Here is a 5864-nt window from a genome sequence, read left to right as displayed (position 1 = left end):
CTAATCCCTTAGAAATCCTTTTTCAAGTCAATCCTTTTAACCAGTGAATTTTCCACGTTCGCAGTTCATGCAGCCTATTCCTAGTGCATACATAAACTGTTATTTTATCCTTTGTCAGGAATTAAGATCCCAATATCCCTATTGCGAACCCTAACCCTCGCAATCCCAAAAGAGTGATCAATTCTAGAAGAATTATAAGATGAAGAACAGGATAAAATAAATGCAATTGAAATAATTAAATATAAAATTAACCAAACTACAAGGGGTTCACATCAAGGGTTGTGACCCTTACCACAATATAAAAAGACTAACCAGACATATTCATGTCTGGCAAAACAAAGTACTGAAAAGAATTCATAAAACTAAGAATAACCGGAAAGAATGGAAGAAGAAATCTTGATTCTTCAGGCACCGAAAGCTCGCTTCGATTCCTGTTGCTCGCAATTTCTCCCGTGCAAAAGTGTTGTTCTCTTGAGGTCTGAGTCTCTATTTATAGAGTCTTTGACCTGGCGGAGAATTTTGATCTAATCTTTTCTGCATCTCACTGTAATCTTGTCTCTGATTTAAACGAAGATTTAAGTTGATTTGTCCGCACCTCCCACGCCACTAGCGTGGTTCCCACGCTGTGAGCGTGAGAGTTTTTCTTCTATATCCTAGAGCACCAGGCAACTGGCGTGGCTGCCACGCTGCAAGCGTGGATTGTGAAAAAGGCTAGCGCTACTAGCGTCACTCCCACGCTAGTAGCGTGGTAGCTTCTGCCTGTTTTTGGACTTCTGACGCTACTAGCGTGAGTCCCACGTTAGTAGCGTGGTAGCTTCTGTGTGAAAGAGCTCTCTTCACGCTATGGGCGTCATACCCACGCTGTGAGCGTGGGCCTTAAGTTTAGCTTTTCCTCTTTAGCTCCAATTTGTCTATTTTTCCTACGAAATCAACATAAAATCTGTATGCAATCTCTGATTAAGAATTTGACAGATCAACAGTGATTATTTCCCTTTTTGCTTAAGATTTAATCACATTCTTTCTCTTTTTGGCTTAGATTTCCTTATAAGCTGAACGCATATCAAAAAATTCCCAGATTTGAACTTTGCTGTCCTCAGCAATGTAATAGATTCAAGTTATCAGCAAAGAATAATTCTGTAAAAACATGGAACACAACATCTTAAGAATTTAGACTGCTATGCATGTATAACTCTTTGTTAAAAACTCCCAATAATGATTTTCAGTTATATCAAGAATTTAAACTCCAGCTTGAATATTCCTCATCAGTTTAAATGTACTCTCATCACACTCAGTGTTTAAGGGTTTCAGACTTATCCATCAGTGTAGTAGGAATTCTATAGGCTTGAACTTATTCTCAATTCCTAAGAATAAAGAATCCATTTGACATGCATAGACTGATCAAAAGGTCTTTGATAGGTTGTAACTTGGCCTGGTTTGGGAGTGAGAATCTTTTGGTCAAAAGCTGATTGGAAAGATTGAAATACTGATTTTAACAATACTTTCTTCTCTTCTAGGCTTTGCCTCATTTTACAGACTTGGGATTATTTCCCTTTCTTCGCTACCCTTTTCTTTCCTTGTTTGCAGATGTTTTCTTTCTTTTTTCTTTTGAGCTGCAAATTTTCTTCTTTTCCTTGTTCAGCTACTTAACTTTTTCCTTTTTGAGAAGTAATTTAACTTTTCTTCTTTGATCAGCATTCAATCTCTTCAAGGTGTGTCAAGAGGAACAAGATTAAGTAATTTTCATCAGGTTTGAATGAACTGGTTTAAGGCTCAAAAGGGCTTAACAATGGAAATTCTTACGGGTAGGCTGTTTGGCTCTAAGTTAACAAGAATAAAATATGCTTTTATCATGTCAGTAATGTATGCAAGCCAGAGAAACAATTCAAGTTCTAGAAACTACTATAGTGAGGCCTCTCAAAAAGAAAAATTTCTATTTAGGCTCAAATCCTCATAGTTATAATTCAACTAGAATTGCAATTCAAAGTTTCACATCAAGCATTATCAAAAATTTTACCAAAACAGTTATAAAAACGAGCAGTCATCATTCTTAGATTAAAACAATTAATTGCTCACAGATATCATGCTTCCTCTAACTCAATCTAATTACTTACTGCGTAAGCTTAGAACACTCTGAGACTGCTTGTTTAGGAATTTTCTAAAAAGTTTCTCTTTTTCTTTAAAAATTGAATCTAACTAAAAACAGCAAATAAAAAAAAAAAATTGAAGGTTAAAATATCTCCCCTTTTTCAGAAAAATTTCTGTTTAGACGTCCTTTCTGTGGTGTAGTTCCGCAGTATTTAGCAAGTCTCACATACAGTATGTGACAATTCCCAGATTAAGAACGTTGCTGTCCTCAGCAACAACTATACTGGTCGAAGAAGCTAATTCTACCAGGTGGAAGAAACACACACACACTTGTTAAACAGTAAAACAAAATAATCATCAAAGCGTACTGTATAAAGGGAAATAATCCAACCAATAATCCACAAAATACTCAAAACAGCAAAATGAAATGTCAAAGTAAGTATCATAGTGAAGTGAACTGGCGCTCACAGCGTTGGTTTAACGCTGTGAGCGTGGAACTCACTGCCTCATTTTGTTTGATGGCGCTCGCAGCGTGGAATTCACGCTATTGGCGCGAGTACTTCGTGAGGTTTCCACGTTGATGGCGTGGTTACCACGCTGTGAGCGTGGAACTCACTGTCTCTTTTGGTCTTATGGCGCTGACAGCGCCAATTCCCAGATTTAAATTTTTTTATATGGTCACTAATTCACCACTTACTTGACTTATTAAAAATTAAACTATCCTAAGAAAATAAAATAAATAAAATAAAAACAGAAAAAACAACTATTGGGTTGCCTCCCAATTAGCGCTTGTTTAACGTCACGAGCTTGACGTACCCCTTGTGATTTATGGTGGTTGGAAGCATGCTACCATTGATGACCCAATCTTCTTGATCCAGTATTGTTTCCTTCCATGATCATATGCATGTGAATGGGGATGAGGGTTCTCAGGAACTTTGAACTTAGTCTTCACATGCTTTTTCTTACTTTTGGGCTTTTCCATCTTAACCTTTGGCTTACTTTCTTTATGCTGCTGATGGACTTCCTTATTGATGATAACATGATATTGTTCTTCGTCTCCCAAGAAGGCATACTTAAGAGTTTCAGGCAACTCTTTTAATTCCACCTTTGGTACCAATGTAGCTGAGTCATCTTCTTTCTTTTCTAGTACCTCAAAGACAGTTGCTCGCTCTTCTTCTGGAGCAGCTTCATCTAGAGCCTTCAACTCTTCTTCAAGCTCTTGATAATCACTTTTCTCTTCCATAACCACCTCTTCAAACACTTCAAGTTTGAAACAATCACTATGATCAGAGGGATTCTTCATAGCATCGAAAACATTGATAGTGATTTTCTCATCATTCATCCTCAACTCGAGCTTTCCTTGTTCTACATCAATCATAGCTTGAGTTGTGGCCAAGAACGGTCTACCCAACAGAAGGGGCATTTCACTCTTTTCCTCCATGTCTAGCACGATGAAATCAGCCGAGAAGATGAACTTGTCAACTTTAACAAGAACGTCTTCTATGATTCCATTAGGTCTCCTCAAAGAACGGCCAACAAGCTGAAGAGAGACCATGGTTGGCTTCAACTCAGTAATTCCCAATGACTTGCATATTGACAATGGCATCAAGTTGATGCTTGCTCCAAGATCACATAGTGCCCGGCCAACATTAGTGTTGCCTACCGCAATTGGGATGTTGAAACTCCTAGGATCTTGAAGCTTTGGTGGGAATTTCTTCTGTATGATGGCACTGCACTCTTCAGTAAGTGCTACTGTCTCACAATCCTGCAACTTATGCTTTCTAGACAATAAATATTTCATAAATTTAGCATAATTAGGCATGTTAGCTAAAGCCTCAGCAAAAGGAATATTAATTTGTAACTTTTTAAATATATCTAAGAACTTGGCATATTGTTGCTTCTGGGCTTGTTGCTTGAGCTTCATAGGATAAGGAGGTTTCTTAATTATCAAAAAAAGAAGAAGGAGGTTTCTTAAAACAAGAAAAATCCATCGGTTGCTTTGGAGCTTCCACAGCTTTCTTCTTTGCTTCTACTTTGTCTTGCCTTCCAGGTTCTTCTTCTTCTTTCTCATGCTGAACCGATTTTGACTTTTCTTGAGGAGTGATTACAATTCCACTCCTAGTCACAATGGACTTGCAGTCTGCCCTTGGATTCACTATTGTATCTCCTGGGAACTGTCCTTGAGCTCTTTCAGCCAACTGCCTAGACAACTGGCCTATTTGACTCTCTAAGTTTTGGATGGAAGCATCCTAGTTCTTGTGGTAGGCTCTTGTCTCAATTATGTGATCATTAGTGGTCTTGGCCAGTTGTATCATCGCTTTCTCCAATTCGGATGGCTCTTTTTGTGGCAGAGGAGAAGGTTGCAGATAGTTGTTGGATTTATAATCCAAGCCGCTCTCTTGATTCCTCCTTTGAAAGTTATTCCCTTGGCCGCCATTATGATTTCTCTAGTAACTTTGGGTATCCTGTGGTGGCCTTGGATCATCCCACACTCCATTGACTTGGAATGGTTCAGCTCCATTGAATGTAGGGTACTCATTAGTCTCATGTGGCTCTTTGCAGTACTCACAATTGAATAAATTGACTTTAGATGAGATCTGCATTCTATCTAGCTTGGCGTTCAGACTGGCTAGCTGTTGTGAGATAATCTTTTGCTCAACTAATGAGGCGTCAGTGTTCCCCAGTTGTAAAATTCCCTTCTTGGGTTATGCTGGCTGAACTTTCATTAAAGCATTATCAGCTCTTGCCATGTTGTCAATTAGCTCTAAAGTTTCACCTGCTGTCTTCCTTGCTATGGTTCCTCCAGCTGCACCATTGACCACCATCCTGGATTCCGGCGTCATTCCGTTATAGAAGACTCTGGCCTTCTTTCCGTCTGGCAAGTCATACTGGGGACACTTCCTGATCAATTCTTGGAACCTGTTCCAAGCTGCACATAAAGTTTCTCCCGGATGTTGAATGAAGTTGGTGATCTCATTCACCAACTTGTTGTATTTCTCCCTGGAGAAGTGCTCTGCAAAGAATTTAGCAGCCAAATCATCCCACGTTGTGATGCTATTAGGAGCTTGCCTATCAAACCATCTCAGAGCTTTCCCTGTTATAGCAAAAGGGAATAGTCTGAGTCTAATTACATCGTCGGACACCCCATTATGCTTGGTTGTATCACAGATTCTCAGAAATCTGTCCATGAAATCATGGGGGTCTTCATAGTCTTCTCGGCCAAATGAATTTTTCTCAACCAAGTTTCTCAGTGCTGGATGAATGTCAAAATTATTGGTGTTGACTGGTGGTCTGATGATGCTTGAATTCGGCCGTGTAAACATTGGAGCCAAGATTGACTACATCAATTCCTCCGCAGGAGGTGGTTGATTATTTACGGCCATCTCGGGTTCTGCTTTTGGTTCTGAACTCTAGGATTCTTCCTGCTTTCTTTGCTTGGCTAGCTTTCGGTTCTTCTTTGCAGTTTTCTCTATTTCTGGATCAAACTGTAAAGTGCCTCGATTTACTTTACCTCGCATAAACTACAACAAAAAGATCAGAAACAAAACAATATCCAATAAAGAAATTCAAAAGTTAAAAATAAAATTGGCGTAGTAAATCCCCGGCAATGGCGCCAAAAACTTGTTGCGTAAAATCGACAAGTGCACCGATCGTACCAATTAATAAAAAGTGAGTAAGAATATCGTCCCACGAGGATTGAGGCACCAAATTTAATTTAACTTTTCCTTTCTTATTGGATTAACAAAAGAGGTTTGTCAAAGTAATTGTGTTGTGACAAT

The 5864-nt window shown here is 38.9% G+C and overlaps 1 non-coding gene across 1 annotated transcript; it reads left to right on the top strand.

The window, feature by feature from the left end:
• Window positions 1-4965: 4965 nt before the first annotated feature.
• Window positions 4966-5072, top strand: LOC133283843 (small nucleolar RNA R71). The gene has a single exon (XR_009747834.1). It is a non-coding gene; the product is annotated as a small nucleolar RNA R71 (small nucleolar RNA).
• Window positions 5073-5864: the final 792 nt, after the last annotated feature.

Source organism: Gastrolobium bilobum, unplaced genomic scaffold (genome assembly GCF_033153095.1).
Source record: "Gastrolobium bilobum isolate Gb01-03AN ecotype WA unplaced genomic scaffold, APGP_CSIRO_Gbil_v1 utg15969, whole genome shotgun sequence".
NCBI lineage: Eukaryota > Viridiplantae > Streptophyta > Magnoliopsida > Fabales > Fabaceae > Gastrolobium > Gastrolobium bilobum.
Note: the sequence above shows the minus strand (reverse complement) of the source record. Positions and strands in the feature narration are given on the sequence as shown.